This window comes from Mastomys coucha, unplaced genomic scaffold (assembly GCF_008632895.1).
Source record: "Mastomys coucha isolate ucsf_1 unplaced genomic scaffold, UCSF_Mcou_1 pScaffold18, whole genome shotgun sequence".
NCBI lineage: Eukaryota > Metazoa > Chordata > Mammalia > Rodentia > Muridae > Mastomys > Mastomys coucha.
The window spans coordinates 76,350,230-76,355,623 of record NW_022196900.1 but is presented as its reverse complement, the minus strand read 5'-3'; the positions used below and the strand labels follow the sequence as shown (position 1 = coordinate 76,355,623).

The 5,394-nt window shown below is 43.6% G+C and overlaps 1 pseudogene; it reads left to right on the top strand.

Moving 5' to 3' along the window:
* The first annotated feature begins 4,134 nt into the window (after positions 1-4,134).
* LOC116095533 lies at positions 4,135-5,086 on the top strand (annotated as a pseudogene).
* Positions 5,087-5,394: the final 308 nt, after the last annotated feature.

Below are 5,394 nucleotides of genomic sequence, written 5' to 3'. Positions count from 1 at the left end.
ATCTCAAACTCCCAGATTTCTTCCCCTTTGCCTGCTCTTCTTTCTTCTCTGTCTCAACCTTGATTCATTTTTTTCCTCTTTCCTCCCTTTACTAACTTCATGAATATTTACAGAGAGTTTGTCAAATCATGCTGATAAAGAAAGAAGGTGGAGGCCTGAGCTCAAAGATCTTAAGTGAAGCAGAAAGCCCTGTGCATGAGAGAGCAGCAATGGTCAGTGTCTCTGAAAGTGTCTCCCCAAACCACAGAGTCACAGCTTGATGCTCTTTGTGGCCATGGCCACAGCCATTATGATTTTCTTTTCTGGGGGTGAGGCGTGTAAGTCTGCTGTTGCATAACCTGACCTCAAACTCATGACATAGCACAGAATTTCTTTAGACTACTGATCCTAAGCCTTCCAGCTGCTAGTTTTGTAGGTTAGGACTACCATGTTTAGCATCTTCTAATCTGTAATCCAAGCTTGATATCTTCATTTGCAATATTGGACTCATAATTTGGCCCAGCAGGCCTGGTGGAACACTGTAAGCTACATCAGAGACCACTGGGCTGGAAAAACATAGTAGATTGTGAGTGACAGGATGATTTTCCCACGCTGTGGAAACCCCACCTCAGATACTCTTTTCTTGGATTCTTCTACTTCCAGTACACTCCAGAGCCTCCCACACTCACACAAGAGGGAATTCTCTCCAGGAGAGCTTGTCTGTGGGTAGTCAATAAGCTCTGATCTAGGAGCTCTGGTCTGTGCAGCATCTCATTGAGCTCAACTAGAGGACACTGAAGACTGCATTCTTCACCTCCCACTTGAGAGTCTGTGTGTCAGAGCAGAGAAGGCAGTGACTGAGAGACAGACTTAAGGCGGGACTACCTAATCGCCCACTTACTTCTCTCATGCCAATGTTGTAATCTGGAACAAACTGCCCTCTCCAGGCTTACGTTTCCATCTATAACACACTGGAGATAACACTTCTTTCAGTGAGTTATGATGTTAGCCTAAATTTAGGGGAACAATGGTTAGAATATAGAAATTATCTAAAATAAATATTAGTGATCTTTTTTATTATTTCAAAGGCTAGAAAATCATCCTTTCAATCATACCCTACTGTAGTCAATTCTTTCTAAATGGTCTGGGAATGGAGTTAATAGCAGTGAAGGAAAGATTTCTCTAGGATTCTTCAGACTGTAATCAGCCAATGAATAAGAAATGTAGGATTTATCATACTTGGGTAAAATACTTGGATGGGAAGTGGTAGCATAGAAGGGAAGGCTTTCTGCTGAGCTGTGGCCACAGTGTTCATCCGTGCATTTGATTTCCCACCTTTACCCCCATAATGAGAAGCTAGACAACTGCTCTAAAATGGAAGAGAAGCAGGTGTGTACAGGACACCAGGAGAGCTTGCATGGAGATTTGTGTCTGGAAACAGGGGAAGTGGAGGACACAGCTGCATCCCGAGGCTTAGACTTCACAGAACAGGCAGGTTAGGAATGAACAGTGCGTCTGCCTCATATGATGGGGCTTCAGAGCTGATAAAAGGCTTTCAGCTGGGGCCAGATAGGACCAGCTTGATAATACTCGAAAACCCCCTGCAGCAGTCTCATGAACAATGTGTTGATGCAGATGAATGCCCAGCCCTGACAAAGGAAAGTGGACATAAAGTCCTGCCCCTAAACAAGAACTTATTTACAATTAATTCCCATTAGGAATGGAGAAATTATTTTTCTCAAGTAGAGTCTCACTGGGTATATCAATCAGTCACACCCTAAGATAAGCCACATGGTCAGGAGAAGTTGGTGAACAGGAAAGTGACCCCATGGTTTTGTTCTGTTTGCTTGCTTGTTTGTTTTTTCTGGGTGTTTTTTTTTTCTTGAAAGAGAGTTTGGAAAGAGAAAGATCATGAAGTTGAGTGGGGAGGATCTGGGAGAAGTTGGAGGAAGGGAAGAATGTTCAAAGTGCAGTGTACAAAAAATGTTAAAAAAATTTTAGACTGATTTATTTAATATGAATACACTGTCACTGTCTTTAGACACATCAGAGGAGGGCATTAGATCCCATTATAGGTGATAGTGAGCCACCATGTGGTTGCTGGGAATTGAATTCAGGGCCTCTGGAACAGTATCCAGTGTTAACTGTTGAGCCATCTCTCCAGCCCTTGAGAAAATTTTAAATAAAAAAAAGACTGCATTGAAGAAGGAAAATTTAGAGGCAAGGGTCACACAGAAACAGATACAGAAATGCCAGAGGAGAGGATGGTCCCCTGACCTGGGTGACAGGAAGGTTAGCTGTGAGGGTGATGAGCAGTGACTGGTCAGGAGAGGGGATAGGGACAAGGAAAGTGAAGACTGGGGATGGCTCAAGTCTCTTTCATGTTTCTGCTCCCATCAAAAGCAACTCCTGCCTTAAGCATTGTCTTACTCATCAGCAGAGGAGTGGAGCCCTAGCTCAGGGTATTAGAGCACTGTTTGGAAATTTCCTTTACATGTCTTTCCTTGAGCACATGTTTGTATGTGTCTATGTGCTTACCTATTTTAGAATTATACTTAGTATTTGTATTCCTGGACAATGCATTGAATGTGTTCAACCTTTGGGAACACACTCAAATACACACTAAATAGATCATTTTCATTTTCTCCCCCATTGGATCTACTCACACTTGTTAATACTAGACATGTGTTACTGCAGCAGTGCTGGTAGGTGTGTGGGGATGTGAGACTGAGAAGCAAAGGTGGGCGTGGCCCTGTGGTGTTCCTCTGCAATGTCCAGATGAGTGATGGTGCTGAGAACCTCTTACCCTCACGAGTGCCTAATAGACAGCTGCCTCCACGAAATGCCTTCAATAGCGTTCTCTGTTCAACTGGGGCGTCTGATGTTATGTTTGTGCTTTTCTGTCTTTGTATAAATATTTTGAGTACTTCTTTTTTGGGTTTCTGACTTACCATGGATTTTCCCTCCATGGAATGTGGTCTTGTAAAGCAATCTTACCTTGGTTTACCATAAAATGGTAAATATGTTCATCAGGTTTTATTCTAAATGTTTAATTGTTGTAGATTTACCACTTGAATCTACAGTATGTCCAAAATTGATTTTTCTCATGGGTAGAGGGACTTGGAAGTGAAAAAGAAAGAAAGAACTTTCATGCTTGAATACTGACAGGGGCCACCCACATCCCCTGGGAAGACTTCAATGTCTGCAGTATATTACATGCAAGCACATCTGTCATTACTTTTATGACTGTATGTGTGTGGGCCTGTGTCTAACTGACATAGGTTCTGTCTGCGTCATCTGTTTGTCTACTCTCTTTTTTGTATATGTCTGATGTGTATGTGCATGCATGTGTACGTACGTGTGTGTCTCTCTGTGGGTGTCTATGTGAGTGTGTGTGAGTGTGTTTGGAGACTGACATGGGATTCTTCCTCAATTGCTCTAACTTTATTGATTGAGGTAGGGTCTCTCAGTTGAACCCAGTGTCCGTCATTTCAGTGAGTGTCACTAGCCCGCTTGCTGTGGGATCCTCTGTCTCTGTCTTTCCACAGATGGATCCAGAATGCGAGAGAGCAGGTGACCTGTCGTATGTTATGTGGCATTTTCAGGAGTGATGTGAGATGCTTTTCAGATGGTTGTGAGCTGCCATTACAGATAAGGTTGCTGGGAATTGAACTCAAGGACTCTGGAAGAGTAGCCAGTGCTCTTAACCACTGAGCCATCTCTTGAGCCCGAGATGCTTTAGATATTCATCATAATCCCGAGATATGACTGTCATCAGCTTCATTTGATAGATGAAGAGACCGAGGCACTGGCAAGTTCAGTAACTTGAGAAGAGTGCACAGGATCTGACCACTGACCTCAGAAGCCACATCCCATCCTTTTTTATATTAAAATTGTTATTTTTTAATTTTATGCATATGTGTTTTGTCTACATGTATGTTTATATACCGTGTGTGTCTGGACTGTGGTGGTGAGAGCAGGGAGTCAGATCCCATGAACTTGGAGATAGACACAGATTTAAGCTGTCTAGTCCATGGAACAGTATCAGTGCTTCACCTTTGGGTGCTCTCCTCAGCCTATCTCTCCCCTTCTGCCTCTATTGCTGGCATATGTTAGGTGACACATAGAATAATGGATTCTCTTACAGCCTCCACCATGTGGATGATTCTAGGATGGAACCAAAGTTGGGTTTCTGAGTTCATCCTGATTGGCTTCTCCAGTGACCCCACAACCAACAGCATCCTCTTTATTGTCTTCCTTCTCATCTACCTGAGCTCAGTCCTGGGCAACGGGCTCATCATCATGCTGGTCTGTCTGGACACACAGCTGCACACTCCCATGTACTTCTTCCTCTGTACCCTCTCCTTGTTGGATATGGGTTATGTCACCACCACCATGCCACAGATGTTGGTTCATCTTCTTGCTCATTCTCAGACCATCACCTTTGTTGGCTGCTGGCTGCAGATGTATGTGTTTGGTGCTGTGGGTATGACTGAGTGCATCATATTTGTTGTCATGGCTTATGACCGGTATGTGGCCATTTGCTATCCACTGCGCTATACTGTCATCCTCAACTGGGGCCTGTGCATACGGTTGGCTGCAGGGTCTTGGATCTGTGGTTTCTTTTCCTCTTTATTGCATACTTTCTTCACCATGAGTCTGCCATATTGTGGGCCCAACAGGGTCAACCACTACTTGTGTGAAGGTCCTTCAGTACGTAGCCTGGCTTGCATGGATACTCACCTCATTGAGATGGTGGATTTTGTTTTGAGTGTTTTTGTGGTTGTTATTCCAATTTCCCTCATTGTGGCCTCCTACATTCATATTGCCATGGCAATTCTCAATATCAAGTCCACCCAGGGCCGCTGCAAGGCTTTCTCTACCTGTGCCTCCCACCTGACTGTTGTTATACTCTTCTATATTCCAGCCACTTACATCTACATGAGGCCCAACTCCAGCTACTCCCCTGAGCGAGACAAGCAGATCTCACTCTTTTACAATGCTTTTACACCCTTGCTCAACCCTGTGGTCTACAGTCTGAGGAACAAGGACATCAAGAGGGCATTTCTCAAGGTGATGGGTTCTGGCAGGTGGGCCAGGATGGTGAATCCTTAGTTGACCATTGTAAAAAATGTTCTCCGTTTAACACACAGACAGTGCCTTTGTTTTATGTGAGCAACATTGCATTTAATCCAACATACAACTTAATAACTAAGGACAGCCTTCATGAAACAGAGAGTACTGTATTGATGAGATGACTACAACACAGTCAAACAGAAAACTGTTTTATTAGTGGTTCTAAATCCAAAGACACCCTTGTGGCCCACTTTTGTTAGTGGTAGATTGCAAGTTTCCTTGTGCATTCTGTCTCAGATCCATCCATCAATTACAGAAGGAAAGGAATAGTGGATAAAC